The sequence below is a fragment of the Ambystoma mexicanum genome, chromosome 11, assembly GCF_040938575.1.
Source record: "Ambystoma mexicanum isolate Mex_15411 chromosome 11, UKY_AmexF1_1, whole genome shotgun sequence".
NCBI lineage: Eukaryota > Metazoa > Chordata > Amphibia > Caudata > Ambystomatidae > Ambystoma > Ambystoma mexicanum.
In genome coordinates, this window is record NC_090934.1 from 842611622 (window position 1) to 842630204 (window position 18583).

At 47.1% G+C, this 18583-nt stretch overlaps 1 protein-coding gene across 1 annotated transcript in view; it reads left to right on the forward strand.

Moving 5' to 3' along the window:
- Positions 1–1590: 1590 nt before the first annotated feature.
- Positions 1591–18583, forward strand: part of LOC138503801 (3-galactosyl-N-acetylglucosaminide 4-alpha-L-fucosyltransferase FUT3-like) — a 239368-nt gene continuing 222375 nt past the window's right edge. The window contains exon 1 of the mRNA XM_069623803.1: positions 1591–1662. The gene's annotated coding sequence lies outside the window, so the exon portion shown is untranslated. The remainder of the gene's footprint in view (positions 1663–18583) is intronic.

An 18583-nucleotide genomic window follows, 5' to 3' on the forward strand; every position in this document is an offset into this window, starting at 1 on the left:
TCTGGGTTCGATAAATAAGTACCAACACAAGTTGGGTGATATTGGGTGTATTTCTTTTCTAAATAAAGTGCTTAAGCTTAAGTGCTATATAATAACCCATCATTATCATTTGGTCATGGACGTCTGCTTGCATTCACAGTAATTTGGTAATATGGGCCTATACACACTGATCTTAATGATACATATGATGATACATTCTTGTATGAAATGTACATCACATTATAGTGATGTCATAACCATACTTTTCGTAGTGTACAATGCTATGCGATGCCACTTCCTGTTTTGTCAACGGGTGAAAGGTCGTGTTCCATTGCTACTCGCAATATCACTTCGGGGTGGGGTCAAATGACATCACTTCCTGCGATGTCATCAGGGGTCAAGGGTTGTGTGATGTCACTTCCGCTACCCCTGGCATTTTGGTGAAATGACGTCCCTGCGCCCTATAAAAGTGTAGGAAGAAGGTGGAATGTGTACTTCAGTGCATTGCACTAAACGCTAACTTAAACAGCAGGTGCATTTGTTTAGGGGTTTGTATGGTGTGTTCGAGGGGCGTGGCAATGGGGTTTGTAGGATGCAGGACAGGCCAGCAGGTAACATAGTTGCACTATTTCTTTTAGTACACTTCGACTGCTGGTTTCAAGGCATCGCAAATCCCAGAACTGGCCCCAGCATCAGTTTGGGTTGAGGGTGCACAGATGAATAACCCGTTCCCGCAGTGAGCCAAGGCCTTGAGAGCGGTCAGTCTGTTCTCAGTGTACGCAAGAATGAGTGCACAGGGAACCAAAAGAGTCCCTGGGAATCATTTTCAAAGTGGCCCAATTTCACACATTTTCAGGAATCCCAACCCTTTTCCTATGGGATAATTTGAAAATACCACAAAAAAGGAGGCCCAGGCTGCAGAGGCCTACTGGATAATCTCCAGAGTTCCCTATAGGCCAGTCCGCCCCTGAGTGTACGCAATTGACGAGAACACGCTTTTCCACCCGAGAGAGAGTTGGCTGATCAGCAGGAATTCAGATCTAATCAGTCACCTGAATCTGATCCACCAGGGCGGATACAGGGGGGAATGCTGCTCCAAGGTTCCATGGCCACTCTTTTGTTTCAGTGCAGGTGCTAGCGGCAATAGGAGCGCCAGTGTTTACATGTGTAAATGCGTGTGTTTGCACCCAAATTAATGTGTGGATTATCCAAATAAAATATGTTTAAAGTTTGTTTTTTACCATTTTAGTTCATCCTGAACTAAAGCCTGAAACAAATCCCCACAACTTTCCTATGCCATGCACTGAGTCTTGTGTGGGATTATGGTACAATTCAGCTGGCTCTGCACCGTGAGCAACTGTTAAGCGACACATCCAACCATGCACCGCAGCGCAGTCCTAGAACTACCATGCTTGCAGAGATGAGGGCTAACCCATTTATTTGTCTGCAGTCTCCGAGCAGTGTGTCCTCCTAGGCTATGCTAGGGCGCGTGCACCTGTGATGGTGCAGAGGGGGAGTGACAGGTTGATATTGATCAAGGTGTTGATGACTGGTATTGCTAACAGGACACGCCCACCCGGCAAGACTGTGGGAGCGCCTCATGTTTCACAGAAGCTTCCCGTGCGTGACTGGAGATACTGGCAGCACAGCGGGCACTGTCACTGCGGCGAGAGCAAGACTAAGGTAACGGGGGGAGGAGGGGTATATTACAGAGAAGCAGGGGCCAGAGTGGGGAGGGGCATTATCCTTTCGCAGACCTGCGCTTACTTACTGCTAAACAGAGGAAGGCACTTGGACTGCAACTACAATAAGCAACTACTGTCATGCTGCGCTCCAGTTGCTGGTACATGGCATCTGCGAACTGAAAACGCGTCGTCCCGGTGCTGGGAAGACGCGCCATTCTACAGTCAGTAAATACAATGCTACCAGTATCTATTCGGCTTCTTTTTAAAACGGCGTTTCTCAATACAATGTTTAAATGTTCCACCCAAAGTGATACCCTCGTTCCTCCTCGTCTTGGCAGCTTGTCCTTGCCTTCGCCTCCGCCTCCATCCCTACCTCCCACCCTCCTCTGAGCGGCCACGGAAGGGGGCAGTCACGCAGAGCTCTCATGAAAATCCTCATGTGTCCTGTAGGGGGCGGACTATTACTTCCCATGGCATTTTATAAGCACAGGGTCTCTGAGCTTTTTGTGGGACATTATTGTCTCCATAACGAGCAGAGGCTCCAGAAGCACTGGCAGAGGGGGGGGGGGGAACCAGAGATTTCATGGGTAGGGCCGGGCCTGGGGGTCAGGCTTGGCTATAGGAGCCCACCACGGGCCGAGCCCGCAAAGTGGCTGCACAAAACGCTTTCTTCAAAGCGCTGCAAGTACACCATATCTGCATGTTGATAAATGTATACCAAAAACGCTGCTACCCATGTATCTACTTTGGAAGGATGAAAGGCTGAGTTAGTCTTGGCAGGATGAGAACCTACACGCTGCATATCACACAGAGGCCCCCAACCTGTCCAGTTGGCGGCCTCCTTTTTGTCTTTCTTTGTTCTTTTGTCTTCTAGTGCTTTTCTCATGTACCTGCTATGAAGAGCGCCTCAGCTGGAATCTCAAGGATTTTGGGGGAGGGGGGCAGCGTTCACTGATTGCTCTTTCTGTTTTTTTGTTATGCGTGCAGGACTGCGCCGCCTCGGACTCCCTGCCTGAGTGTGGCTTTGTCTCTGCAGCAATGACCCTAACGCTTCCAGCACATTGACAAAAAGAATACAGGTGAAGCAAAATAACCGCGCGTTTCTTTTGCTTGCGTTCTTTTTGCCCAGGTTAGGGTGGACTCAGCCCCGTTGAACCACAGCCATCAGGTCTGCAGGCTGGACAACTCACCACCGCACTACATAGCGGGACTAACCTCTACTCCTTGGCCCCTTACATCATATTGGTAACATACATAACATCTCCTGCTTGTTTGCCCCAATGATAGAGTCAGAGACATTCTGAAAGTTGGAAACATATATAACCTTTTATTGGAAAAACATATGGTCGCATAATTTGGAGTCATCTTATGAGGGCGGCCCGCCCATCCCTGCTCAGGTCTTATGCCTGCCTGGCACCAACCATGATCCTTAGCCGGGTGGCTCCGCCAATCCCGCCTTACAAAAGTCCCATGTCCAAAAGCCTGTGAGCCATCTCACACCATTCCGTTCTTGCGAGAACGGCCCGCCCTGGATTCCACTGCCAGTTCAGTCATTCCTCCAGAGAGTATGGAGTGAATAAGGCCACTGCATCCATCGGTTGTGGAGGAGTCCCAACCGTCCCTAGTGGAATCAGTGCCCGTGTCACCCCATCCTGCCTGAAGCAGCCAGTGGTTGTAGCTCACGGACCAGACCGCAGCGTGCCTCCTTCTCTAGGACCGCCCTCGTAACTCCGCCTGCGACAGAAACATTAGTTAGTACAGTAAATTGTCACCACCATCCCTGAAAAACAATTTGTTAAAAGACATACATTCAGTGCCACCATCACCTTATTACAACACCATAATTTAAAAGACACATCATCCCTCCATAACAAATACTCTAAGCCCTTTTACCTTCCCCATTGACCAACCCCTGATCCTCAGTTTCCCAGTCGCAGTTCTCAGCAGCTTGGGTGGGAGGGTGGATGTCGCTGCTGCCAGGGCTGGATGAGAGGACTTGCTCTCTCAGTCCTGGCTATTTAAACCCCCGGGGGTGCAGGGAAAACCTTTGTATTGGTTCTTGGAGTTTACATGTGCACATTTTAACGTGTTGATTTTATGGAAGGCAAATGCCTTTTGTCCTATGCAATGTGAGTGGTTGTGAAAAGGCAATTTAATGAAATGTGCATATTTCAATTTGAACTGCAAATTTCTGACTTCACATCACATTACAACAGAGTTTACCTTTTTTGACATGTTGGTGGAGTCATGTGAAAATGGGCAGAGTTTTGTGTGACTGTGAGTGGGGCATAAATCTCAGGAATTTTCATTTTCAAATCTAAGCAGGTATGGTCCTAAGGTGTTGTTCTCAGGGGGAAGACAACCGTGTCTGCCCTCCCTGAGTGACACCCCCACACGTGCCTGACACACGCCTGCTTAATCTCCTGGGACCTATACCTGCAGGGCTGTTGCCCCTGCGGGTCCCAGGGCAACTGCTCACGAAAGGAGTCCTTGGCACTTTTTCTTTCTCCTGAGCCAGTATTAGAATTGGCTCAGGCCAGACATTAAAGGCTCAGCGAGGCAGGCGCACACACAGCGTTGTGGCTCTGCAGATCGTTAAAGTGCTCAGGTTGCAAACACTTCTTTTTTCGGTGGCAGTCAGAGCCTTTTATGTGCATGCTGGAACATTTCCAACTCAAAGCACTTGCAAAGCACTGCTTACCTTGCACATCTCTGCTAGTTAAAGTGAACAACACAAAGCGCCCATTTAAAAACAATAAAGATGCTTTAAGTCACTAATTAAATAAACCTAAGAAAAAAGGACCACACAGTGTGGCCATGGTGTGGCAGAAGAGGTGAACGTGTGCTTTTGCATGCAGGAAGCCAGGAGAGTGGTGAAGGACGTGCTCTCCCAGACTCTTCGGGTCAGGCGTCTGGAATACAGTAAGGCACAAGCGTGTTTTTCTTTCATATATATATTTTTAATAAGTGTGGGCGAGCACCCGTTGGGGCTTGTGGCCGGACCTGCTTTGGGCAGGCACTGGCCCGAGAGGGGGGGTTCAGGCCAGGGCCCTAGGCGGGGCTCGGGCTCACCCAGCTCTAAGGACTGACTCCATACATTTCAAAGCAACGACGGGGCAATAGGGCAGGGAGGCGAAAGAAAGACTCAAACCGGGCACTGAAGAGAGATAAAAGAAGAGGGCACAGTAGATGGGACACATGGAGAAATTTAATATAGTAACTAGATTTTTATATATTTTGTTTGAAATCAGAACAACAAAAGACTGAGCTGGCCTTGCTAAGATGCAGAACCCACTGCAGGGTGCACACGGGTCTCTGGAGTGGACACTAGACCCCCTGAGCTAAATGCCGAGTTCCCCCTCACCACACTGGAGTATCCAACATTTGGGTACCCTGCCATCGCTCCAGCAAACTCCAGATTCCCCAATAAAACAATTATTTATTATGCCATAAGCGCTCACACACCTAACCTTTTGGTAGGGAAGAGCCCTTACACTTTTCTAAGGTGTTAAGTGAATGACGTGTATTTTAAAATAATAACTGATGATGTTGCATTTCATCGTCTTCATCTATTCAGGGTCATAGAAAGTGTGTACTGCAATACTGTGGGGGCTGGGCAGTATTTTGTGAGGGCAAGCTGGATTTAGAGAGGTCCCAGGCACCAGACAGCCTTGTGGATGAGGCAAAGGGTTTTGAATTTGATCCTTTCAGTCTTGGGAAGCCAGTGGAGAGATTTTAGGGCTGGAGAGATGTAGTCCCTGGGCTTGAGGCCAAGGATAAGTCTTGCAGTCCTATTCTGGATTAGTTGGAGGGGGCGAAGGGAGGAAAGAGGAAGGTTTAGGAAAAGGCTTTTGCAGTAGTCAAGCCTAGAGAGAACCAGGGCTTTGGAGATATCGAGCTTCTGGGGGAAGGTGAGGAAAGATAGAATGCCCTGAGGAGATGAAGTTGGAAGTTGGACTCCTTGGAAAGGTTTGTGATGCATGGAGAGAAGGAGAGAGAGGAGTCAAAGATGATCCCAAGGTTTTTTGCCTCACAGGTGGGTCACGGGAAGGGACCCAGGGAGTTTGGCCAGAGAGTGAGGGGGTAACTAGGAGCAGGTGTCCCAATAAGAAGGATCTCTGTTTTGCTGGCGTTGAGGTAGAGATCATTGGCATAGCACCATGTCTGAATAGTAGTCTGGCAGTCAGTTATAAGGTAGGGGAAGGCAGCCGGAAGGAGAGTTGTGTGTTGTCTGCGTAATACCGGAAGTGAGGAGAGTAGGAGCAGATCAGGTGCACCAAAGAGGCTAGGTAGATGTTGAAAAACCATGGTGATAAGATAGAACCCTGAGGGACGCCACAGGTAGAGAGATAGGTGGCGAGAGAAAATGACCTATTTGAACCTGGGAGGGTCTGTTAGAGAGGAAAGAAGTAAGCCATGCCAGTCAGTGCCTTGTCTGTCATGTCTAAGGTATCTCGGAGATGGTTTATGAGGATGGAGTGGATGACAGATCGAGGAGGATCAGAACAGAGGGAGAGTTTGAGTCCTAATTAGAGCGTAGGTCTTCTCTGGGGTTTAGGAGATCAATTTCAGTGCCTCTGGCTGCCCTGAAACTGGACTGATGATCATGGAGGCAGCCAGCCATTTCGGTGTGAAGGATCAGAAGGGGGATGATCACCTTCTCCATGAGTTTGCCCAAGGAAGGATTGATAAAGATGGGTTGATAGTTTTCCGGGCATGAGGGGTCAGCAGATGGCTTTTTTGCGAGGGGGTACTCAAGGGGGTGCTTGAGAGGTTGAGGGAAAGAGCCTGTGGCAAAAGAGTGGTTGCAGAGGTCAGCCAAGGCAGGGGCAAGAATGCCGATGTTGTCCTTGCTGGTTCTGGAGAAGCAGGGTAGCACCAGTTTAGAAGAGCCTTTCATACAGCGGACAACTCTAGAGATCTCATCTGGTGCAATAGGAGAGAGGGAGGAGAGTATGGGGGCTTGTGGGGGTCAGAAGAGGTGAAAGAAAGGGGGACATGGGCATAGGGAGCAGATGACAGGGAAGACAGGATGTGAAGAGTTTTTGAGGAGAAATAGGAGGCCAGTGCAGAGCATAAGGCTTAGGAAGGAGGAGGAGAAGAGGAGACTGGGGTAGGATTGGTGAGTTCCTTGCAGATCTTAAAGAGTTCAGCCATGTTAGAGATGCAAGCTTGGACATGAGCTCTTCTTGGATCAGATGGAGAGTCGGTATTGCCTTTGGAGAAGGCGGCAGGCCAGTTTGTCAGGAGATGAGCAAGATGACTGCCACTTCCATTCTGCCACTTTGCACTTTCATTTCAAAGCAGCTACATCAGAGTCGTACCAAGAGTTGCATTTGGAGACAGGCTTCATGTGGATCCTCATGACAGGGGCAAGGATGTCCAGAGTGTTAGTGATAGAGAGATGGAGGTTAAATAGGACAGAGTCAGGGGGGTAGAGTCCAGAGCAGGGGATGGGGGAGGGATGAAGGAAGAAGTAATGGCAGCGACTGACGCACGCTTCATCGGTTGAATGATGGAGAAGGAGACTGGCAGTGCGAACGGAGGAGACTGTGGGCAGGCGAGGTCAAGGAAGGAAGAGAGGAGGGAGTGGTCTGACCAGGAAAGAGGAGTAGCAAGAGGGTAGAAAGGGGGATGTCTGATGAGATGAGGGCATCCAGGGTGTGGCCTGGAGAGTGGGTTGGGCCAGAGGGGAGGATGGTGATGAGAGTGTTGCACAGGTCACAGAAGAGAGCAGAAGTCACATCATGGGAGTCGAGCTGGTTTGAAGTGCCCAAGGAAGATGAGTTTGGGGCAGGAGGCAAGAAGAGATGAGTAGAGGTCGGCCCATTCCGAGAGAAAAAGGAAGGAAGGACTGGGGGTTCTGTAGATGGTAGCGAGAGTTAAAGAGAAGGGAGGGGAGACAGTCAGCCTGCAGACTAGGCTTTCAAACAAAGAGTAGGCTTGAGTGGGAATGATGGAAGCAGAACCGCCACTCCGGAAAGATCAGAACCACTCCACCACGAGATCGGGGGGGGGGGCTCTGGGGTTGGATATGATCTTGTAGCCATTAGAAATATGAGTGTCAATGGCAGTGACAGAGCTGGACTTGAACTATGGCACAGTGAGGGCGAGGATGTCTCAGTAAAGGTAGAGTTAGGAATGTAGCTGCAAGTGGTAATGTTATACCTTTTAGACAATTGTACTTTGATTTGGAGATTTGCGTGTCTGACCTTATGGGAAAAGCAAAACTACAAGTCCCAGAATGCAAAGCACCATTGACTGTGACTGAATAGCATCGGGCTGTCACAAGATTATATGGGACTACGTAGCAATGTAAAGTGCCTTGTTGGAATTTGATTTTGCTGAATTAAGAAGTAGAAAAAAAGGTGCCATTTCCCGATTTGTTGTGCTATACATTTTAGCTGGATACCCCATTGGTTTTTGGGGAAATCCCACATCCCACAATATTACAGAGTAAGCAATGCCCTTGGGACTCTCCTCAGATATGTGGGTGCTGGGTGGTGGCCAGACCCGGTGCTAGATGGTGGGCCAGGCTGGCCAGGCCACCCTACACCAAGTCTTTGCCCCCACCCACTCCCAAGAAAGGTTCCTGCAGAAGCACTGACACTGTGGGGATGGGGTTGTTGAACCCCCTCAGCCCACAAAACAACATTGACATTACAGTGGTTGTGATCTGTATTTGCCCTGAATAATGATCTATGCACAGAAGCAAACAAAACATTACATTTGAAGTTGGGGTGCCATTTACACATCTATTTAGGCAGCACCGTCCTGTTGCTCAAGCAGGCTTTTCTTAAATACCTATGTTAGTGCAACCCCTGCTCAAATAGAGCCCTTGCAGATTGGGGTTACTGTTCTTCTGTGGAGGCATTGTTTGTAGAATAACCTCACGTTACTGGTATTCCCTTTATTGTTCATGGTTTTACTGTAAATTGGTGTGTCCATGAAACAGTGCGGCCTGCATTGTTTTCAAAATGCTGGACTGTGGCCAGACCTTGATAGGGGCGTATTTAGCATGTTCTGCCTGTTGATCAATGGGCTCAGACCCCTCCCCCGCCCCCGCTGCCCAATGGACTTTACCTAAACAAAAGGGAGAGTTGGAGTGACGATTGAAAAAAGAAAGACTACAGGTGGGAACAGTCACTTGGTGGGTGGGGTGAGGGGTGGTATCTGTGGCAGCCCCCTGGGGTGACAAGTCATGCCTGGCAATCCAGATCTTGGGGCAGTAAGCACTAATAGACGGGTGCCTCCACAGAGATATTTTCCGGGACCTACCTCAAGCACTGAGGTGCCAGAGCTCGTGTTTTTTCGGGACCTGGAGGGAGGGAGTAGAATCTGCACTGTGCCGAGGCTCCTAGCGTGAGGAGGAGACATTGGGCTTGGGGAGCTCCCAGGTCCGGCCCTAGGGCAGGGCAGGCCAGGCGACTGCCCGCGGCGCCATGCCCCCCAGGGCGCCATTAGTCCCCTGCCACGCCAGCTCGGGCAAGTCTTTCAAGGGCTCCTCCCACCTGGTGTAGTGAGAGAAGGCGCAGAAGGCGCCCTTTTGTTATTAAATACACCCGCGGTGGCGAGGGTGCATTAAATAACAATAGGGTGCGGATGCTTCAGATGATTACCTGCCCGCTCCGACGGAGGAGTAAGGCGGTTTTCATTGGAATAGGGTGCTCGGCATTAGCATGAGGGTCCTATTCAAGTGACTAACCCCCTGCCAGGCGCCGGAGCGGGGAGTTAGAATAAAAATGTGGTGTTCTTGCCCCCCCACCCCTCCCTCTGTTGACCAGGGGCATGCGGGGAGGGGGGGGAAACAATTCTTTTTTAACCAGTCCAGGGTGCTGCTGCTGTTAAGGCTGGTCCTGGTGCTTCCATGCCATGTGTGTAGATGGGCTGGGAAAAGACTGGCGCAGGCTCGGGTGCTGGTGCTTGGCGGGTGCCTCTGTCTGGCCACGGGTACGTGATCTATAGAAGAGTTGGAGTGGAAAGAAGGAGACCCACTGCGTGGCCTGCAAGCAGTGGTCTTCTACTTTTTTTAAATTGTTTTATTGTTCCTATATTTTTATTTTAAAAAGAAACCGTTCCGTAATGGTTTCGTTCTAAAATAAAAGTGTACTAAGCCATTTAAACGTGCACTTCAGTGCACTGAACGTTCCCTTAAACAGCAGGCACATTTGTTTGGGAGGTTGTATTTTGTGTATGAGGCAGTGGAGTAACTTTGCTGACATGACATGACATCTGAAGAGAAGATGCCCCAGTCAAATGCATGGGGACAAAATGGTGTGCCATGAAAGTAAGTTGGGGGGACAAACACCCCTGCCCCCCCCCCTAAAATTACGCCCATGGTATGGGGGGGCGTGGTGACGGGGTTTGTGGGGACCAGGGTAGGCCAGTAGGGAACATAGTGCCACTACGTCTTTTCATACACTTCGACCACTGCCTGCAAAGATGGCGTCGCTGAGTTGGCTTCAAGGCAGAGTAGGCTGGCATCTAATAAGGTGATACCCAGCACTGCCGCTCATAGTCTGTGTTTGTGCAATCACTTCAGTACTACAGCTGAGCCAGTGACTGCTTCAGGGCGTTTAAACATTTTCAAATGAAAGTGGCCTCAGACCTCAGGTTACCCTCAGCAACTGCCCCCCATGTCTTGTAACACAGCAATATATGAATTACTCTATTTTCGTTCTGGGGTTTAAAATATGCGATTTGCAACGCTCGCACTACAAGCTGCATTTTCTCTTCCCACGGGATACACAGAAGTGTTATCGCCTCGTTCTCTTCTGGCACTGGTTCCTCCACATCAGCCACTTGCTGAGGAAGAAGGATTTAGAGCTTTTCAGTAGGCATTTAGTGTTTAAACTCCCTGTTGGCTGGCCATCCCGTGACAATCCACTGCCATCAACCTTTTCCTTGTCGCCATTGTAATGTATGCACCCCATGGGTGCCTCGGGCGGTTTTCGGTCTAAGCAGGGAGCCTCTAACCATCATGTTGAAAGGGCCCCCCCCTTGTCCATCTTCAGCCGGGTCTGAGCGGAGCGCTACGGGACAGCGTGGGTAAAGAGTCTCCTCTTGCTCCCCAATGTCGGTGTGCCCACCCCGGCAAAGAATCAAATGTGTGGCTCAAAGCAAGCGGCTCTGGCAGTGAATCTGCCTCCCCCGCTGTGTATTTGCCCGGGGACTTGTGAAGCCCTCTGTTGCTGCCCAAAGCTAGATCAATGCACAATAAATACCCGAATAATAATAATAATTTGGAACTTAGTCTTCACTGGCAGGGGTGTAGACCTGGTCTAAGAAGGCATAACCTTGCTTATGGGCACACATACCAATTTGAAAACCTTTTTGGCAAACCATTGAATTCATGCAAAATATTTGTACTTGACTAAAACAGGGAATCTATACGTGGGGGCAGCATTACATTAGACATTTTATGGTATAGGAAAACATTGGATGACTTACCAAAAGTGTGGTATATGATTTATGTAAGTGTTCAATGACATGGTTCCATATATGGCCCTTGGGATTGACCTTTTCAGACACCATTTTGGTTCATTATCCACCACTGCTAAAAAATATATCCCACAAAAAAGGAGCATGTGTATTTGTTTGTTCAATGTGTATAATAGACAGGCTCTGTCGTCAGAGCCATAGAGCGAATACACAACCTGGTAACGGGAGATGATTGGCTAGATCAGCCAAACTCATGTATGATGGTGGGGTGAGATTTTAATCTGCAGGTGGAACCCATTGTCAAATTAGTTGGCTTATGGGAGGACCAGGACACTGCCTGGGACATCCCTTCGCTAGTGGCCAACAAACACGGAAGTTTCCACTGTAAAGCGATGGACACGGTACGAATTCTATACAGCATGGAAGTGAGGGCCTGTAATGGTTGTGTTCTTTCAACCGACCAACCAGCTACTTATTCTTGCTCATCTACAATCGGCTATATCCTAGCTTCAGCCAGAAATTATAGTAGCATATGTGGCTTCCAAGTCATCAGCAGACATGAGGGTGACCATAGGCCACTGGGAATCACTTTTAGACTTGACAAGGATCCCTCTTCAAGACGCCGCCCCGGGCGGGTGCTATTGTGGTGAGGAGGTATCCTAGCAAAACAGAGAAATGGATGAAGATCATAGAACAGGACCTAAAGCCACTGTTCTATAATGCTGCCCTGGCTAATATAGGCAACATTTGTAGAGATGAGGTAGCTAATGAAGTGATTCGTTTAGAGTATGCCAGAACTCATTGATAATATTTCACCTTATACAACTAGGCCAGGGCCAAACGCTATAATAAAAGCTGGTACGATAAAGAATGCCGAGGAGCAAAGCAAAATATAAAGATCTGTTTAGCCATGGGCCACTCTGGAGAGAAGGTCTCACTTCGCTTTCTGAGACACAATTATTAAAAACTAATATTTTTTTAAAAAAGGAGTTCCATGTTAAAGCTTAGTGGATACAAGATGGTGATGCTGTAACATACTGGAAAATGATTGCAGGAAATAAGTAAATGAGGGACACTAGCCTGCATTGTTGTATCCCAGCAGTGACATTGGAGAACCATTTTACGGGGCTGTACAGTGGGCTCCCAGATAATCGAGTAGACCAGTACAATTAAAATAGCCAGACCTGTGAAGAGCCCATTTTGGAGGGTCCATTTCAGCTTGCTATTGAAGAGGTTTGTAAAGCCATAAGATCCCAAAAAAGTGATAAGGCTCCAGGAGCATATGGGATACCAATCGATTTGTATAAAGATGGGATAGGCATCTGGGCACCAATTGTATGTAAACATTTGAATGCAGTTATAAAGCTTAAAGTATTACCCAGTACATGGCATCATGCTGTAATAGTCCCTTTCTACAAGAAGGGTGGTACATACTTTCCTGTCAACTACAGGCCAATCTCACTCTTGGATAGTGCCAGGAAGATATTCACTATCCTTCACCACCTGCACATTTGGGCAGATGGAAACAACTTCATAAGTCATTTACTACAGAGTTTTAGACTTTTCCTTCTGATCCAAACGCACACTGTACTTAACCAGATGCATTTGTACGCTGTATTTATGGACTTTGGGACTGCCTTTGATGTGGTCCCAAGAGACACCCTCTGGCAAGTCTTGCAAAAAATAAAGGTTCCTCGCCATTTAATTTCAGCTATCCAGGAGATTTACCACAACAATAAAGCTGTGGTATGTTAAGGGTTGGCCGGTGAGACAACTGCCCCTTTCAATGTGGGGAGGGATGTGAGGCAGGGCTGAGCCCTTGCCCCAGTTTTATTCTGTGTGTCTATATATAAGTGCTACACGAAACTAAAGGATAATCCTATGCCAGCATTAGAACAAACAGTGAAATCCTTCCTAAAGAAATATGAAGAAATGGGTATTATATCGGAAGAAACATATAAATTTCTCTATATCAGTAAAGCCATAACTCCTACCATATATTTTCTACCTAAAGTGCACAAGAATCTGCAACAACCCCCAGGGAGACCAATCGTGTGCCTAATCGGCTCAGCATTGGAAAATATATCGAAATACATTGATGAGGTATTGTTCCCTTTTGTGTGTACACTTCCTTCATACGTAAAAGACACTACTGATTTCCTGTGTAAAATAGAAAATATTCCCTGGGAAAAAGACTTTTTAATGGCCACGATGGATGTTGTCTCCCTCTACACGTCGATAGGACATGAGGATGGGAAAACAGCATGTCTACACTATTTGAACACTAAATCTTTGAATTTCCTGAAACACAATGAGATGGTGATGCAAATGATCAATCTATGCCTTACAAACAACGTCTTCCTTTTTAACAATGAATATTTCAAGCAGATGCAAGGAACGGCGATGGGAACTACTTTCGCGCCTTCATATGCAAACCTGATGATGGGGTCGTGGGAAGAACGTGAGGCTTGGTCAGATGGGAATCAGGTACACACGCAAAATGTGGTTTTATGGTTAAGATACATCGATGACCTGTTTGTTATCTGGAGAGGCACTGCAAAGGGATGGTTAGAGTACGTAACGGTATTGAACCAAAACAAAAAAAACTTAAGATTTACGGAAACTCACAGCCGGACACTAATTACCTTTCTAGATGTTAATATCAGAATTGTGAATGAGAAAATAACCTGCGAGCTGCATCGAAAGAAGACTGGCTCTAATACTCCTTTACACGCACATAGTGGACATCCTAAACATGTGATCTGGAGTGTGCCCTATGGAGAATTTGTGAGACTCAGAAGAAACAACACCACTTTGGAGTCTTACGATAGAGAAAGCAAATTGACGGCAGCAGGTTTTAAAAGGCAGATGTACCCCAAAAAAGTCATCGAGAGAGCCTTCCTGAAAGCCAGAACAATTGAGAGACACACCTTATTAGCTGGAAATAAGAACAAAGATCGATTAGAAGGAGAAAAGAGCACCCGATGCATTCTTACTTATGACAACCAGTCAAAAAATATTAAACACATTCTGCAGAAACATTGGAGCATTTTGCTAACTGACCCTGATCTGGCCAAAAGCCTCAAACCCCATCCCGAAGTCACTTTCAGAAGAAATAGGTCCTTCAAAGATATGCTGGTTCCCAGTTTTATGGCCAAGGAAGAAGAAAAGATAGAAGGAAACTGGCTAACAGTGAAAAGGAAAGGCTTTCATAAATGCACACGCTGTAATATATGTAAATTTGCAATTGACGGCGACACTTTTAAACATCCAGTGACAGGACACAAAACAGAGATCAAACAACGGATCACCTGTGAAACAGACTATGTAGTCTATGCCCTCACCTGTGCATGCCATAAATACTACATTGGCAGCACAAAATGCAAGTTAAAGATTCGAATACAACAACATGTGCGAGCCATCACACATAACGATGTGAACTACCCCATGGCTAAACATTTCTATGAATGTCACAACAAAGAAATAGACAGTTTTAAATTCTTTGGGGTATACAAAATAGAATTGGGCCCCCGGGGAGGTGACAGGGAGAAGCAACTGAGACAAAAAGAAACAAGGTGTATACTAGATTTTGAAAGTAAACATCCCAACGGGCACAACATTGATGAAGAGTTATACACCTTTTTGGGCAGCTAAAGGAATATTCTTGTCCCTTTCTTTCCTCCTAGTGCTCTGTAACGATATAAGAGATCAAATAGTTGGTTTTAAAGTTTCTGTGTTTTAAACAATTTTTTATGATGTTGGTAATGGTGTGTTTGTTTCGGAGCACATTTGTTGCTCTGCACTATTCTTTCTATACATATGGTAATGGGGGAGTAGAGAAGGGGAGAAGAAGAGCAAGGAGAGGCTAACTGGGAAGTAGATTTAACTAGAAAAACATAGTCTGCAAACTGGATATCGATTTATTAGTGCTGTTATGCATCTGGGGATAATCTTCCATTTATGGTTGGATATATCTAGAATATTATCTCAATTTCGATTATTATGCTGGAATTGGGATTTCCCTTGCACTAAGTACTTCATTAAACAAATAGATAAACAAGTGACCTAGCAGAGATCTAATAATATAAACAATTATACCTGGGACACCAATATTACAGTGACTAAAAGACCTAACAGATTAAGGGTATGCTACAGAGATCCATATTTTGGGGTTTTAGATACTCATTTATATTCTATTAAGGCAGTTATAGATGTTTTTAATTATGCACTAGTCACTTTAAAATCGGAAGAAATAAAGTAAAAAACTTGGGTGGTGAATATTCCACACCCCCCCCAGCTGCTAATGCACAATGCACTTTAAAATTACCTCTAAGAAAAAAATGATCATTCGTATGATTGTATGTCTGTTAGGCAAACTCACTAGGTAAAGATGTCTGCCATGGTTTTGCACTAAGTACAGATAAACAAGTGACCAAGCAGAGATCTAATACTATAAATGATTATACCTTGGACACTAATATTATAGTGACTAAAAGACCTAACAGATTAAGGGTGAGCTACAGAGATCCATGTTTTGGGGTTTTAGATACTTATTTATACCCCAGCAAGGTAGTTATAGACGTTTTTAATTATGCACTAGTCACTTCAAAATCGGAAGAAATAAAGTAAAAAACTTGGGTGGTGAATATTTCATACCCCCCCCCAGCTGCTAATGCACAACGCACTTTAAATTTACCTCTAGAATCAAAATGCTCATTCGCATGAATGTATGTCTGTCAGGCAAACTTACTAGGCAAAGATGTCTGCCATGGTTTAGGCACGTAATGCAGATCACTAAATGAGGCCTTCTTTGATTTCTATGTTGCCTGCCGTTCCACCCCCTCCTTTCCCTCTCTACTCCTCCTAGCCTCATGTTTTAAAGTGGTGTATGGTGGAGAGGTTGTTTGTTGTGAAAAAGCGGCGAGTTGGCCGCGAAACGCGTCACGCCTCGAGTGCTGCACTTGGGAGGACCCACATTGGGGTCATACTTTCTACTTTCTGAAATGGATTTCCATGATTTTTAAATATTTTTTCCCGTGTGGATCAATAAAAGAAGAAAATTAACAAAACGGAAAGCGGTTGGTGTGGAGTTTTACTTCCCCCCCCCCTCCTTTGTTTGCTGTTTGGTGGAAATTGGGCAAGCATGGCTTTATGGAGAGTGCAGCTCGACTTGGCTACCCTAAGGTAGAATTGACAATATATATATATATATATATATATTTCTGAGGCTTGTGGAACCTGCTTAGATCACATGCTGTGCATAGGCCGACATCTAGTGGAAGCTGCAGAGTATTACAGTTTGTTTTTCGAAACTCAAAAATGGGCGTCGCCACAGGGCGTACCAGTAATACTATCCCTAGTGTGACATCCACTGTACCCATGATCCCTCACGCGTGTAGGACCCTCAGATTGTTTTTTTTCACCATACTTGTCAGAAGCATTGTTGCAGAGTCCCTGGCTTTTAGCCATTTTGCAAATATTGTTGCTAAAAATCAATATTTAATTCCCCGTTCTTTCACTCCTACGTCGAGATCCGAAGATCGACGCCGGTCCGAAGAACATACAACCGTCGAGACTGCACGATGGACTTTGGACCTCGGAAGGCCTCTGGCCTAGGCCCGGGCCTCGGAAGGCCTCTGGTCTCGGCCCTGAAAGTAGGGAGAGTGGGGGGTGGAAACATATTTCCTACATACACTAGCCCGCTGCCATAAGGTGACATATGGAGAGTACTCCATTTAAATCTTGCCCCAAGTGCAACCGCAAGTACCCTTGGGTTGACAAACACACCAGCTGTAATCTCTGTTTGCCTAGGGACCACCCCGAGGCTAACTGCAGAGCGTGTAGCCTTTTTAAGGTGAAAACACTAAAGGACCGCTCCACTAAACGTTGGGCCCACCACGCCAGACAGCTCAAGGCCATGGAAGCGTTGGGTGCCTTCAGTGATGGCAGCGACTCCGCACTTTTGGACGGTGAGGGCACAGGGCCGTCGAAAGACACCCAAGCGCTAGTCCCCAACCTCGGAGGATTGTCCGACGGGGCAGCTATCGGGACCACACCCGGCGACACGAGCGCTACCCAAACTACTACACCTAAGCACACTAGGGCCAGCCGAGAATCGACATGCGTGTCATACTCTCGGAAAAAAGAGGCACATAGAGAGCGGTCCACGGAATCAATGTCCCCTGGGCGTTCCAACTCAAGATCGCCGCACGACACACGGCAACCGTCCACAGTTGCCAAAAGTGCCTCGCTCCCCAAAGTCACAGAGGTATATTCGTCAGATGACGAATCCGACCTCCACCCCCAAGTTGCACACTTAGAGTCGGCTCCGGCAACCCGTTCGGCGTCTGCCTCCGAAAGTCGATGTGCACACTCAAAAGATTCAGAGAGTACCCTACATACCCCCAAATCTCGAAAGGTTCAGATAAGGTTAAAACATCAGGAAAACACTCTTCTACTCAGGGGGAGGGGGATAAACAGCAGAAGAAGTCATCACACTCTACTTCTGCACCCCAGGTACACAAGGACAAACACAAGTCTTCAGAGAAGGATAAATCCAAGACCCCTGTCCCTGTCTCTAAACCCAAACTTATCCCTCCCACTCCCCACGATATGGGAATAGAAGAGGAACCTCAACAGGAGCTTGTCATCCCCAGCTCCAGAGAATGAAGCAGTGAGGACATGGAAGGGTAATGAGGAGAATGTCTTCCCTGGCTGATTTCTACTAAAAAAAAACAGAACATTTCCTCAGTTATCAAAGTACCCCTGACAATGCTACTCCTTCAGGAACCAGGGCCCCTCAGCCTCCTAATAAGAGACTTCAGTTTCAGACTCCAACTCAAGGCCTGATTTCAGACCCTTACTACATCCAACCTTACCAACAGTATGGTGAGGACCCAGATATAGAAATAATGGACGACCAAGCCGGGGTCAATTATTATGGAGACGACGAGGGCCAAGATGGGGAGGAGGAAGACGAGGCAGAGGTGTACAATATAGACTCTCCTGTTTGCAAAGAACCACAGGTTACTGACTCTCCAGTAGATAACCAGCCCCTTCTAAATGAGGTCTTAGCTAAAGCTGCAGAGCACTTCCACATAGACACTCAAGGGGCGCAAGAAGAGAGGGAATTTTCAGAGGAGATCATGGGAGACAAGAAACCCATTGCCCAAGCCATTCCAATTCTGAAGTCCATTCAACGCAGAATTTATCCTTCCCTTCTCACCCCTAGTCTCACCCGGGCTGTAAACCCCAGAATTGAAAAGATGTTCAGGGCCGCCCAGTCAGAACCACTTTACATAAAGGGTCAACTTAAGCCAGACCCGCTGGTAGTCACCAACACCAGGAAAAGGGCAGGGACACCTTTATCAGCATCTGAGGCTCCCCCAGACAAGGAGAGCAAGAGAATGTATGGGTTAGGAAGGAAAGTGGCCTCCACTTCCGCTTACCAAGCAAGAATCGCCAATACCACCACTCTG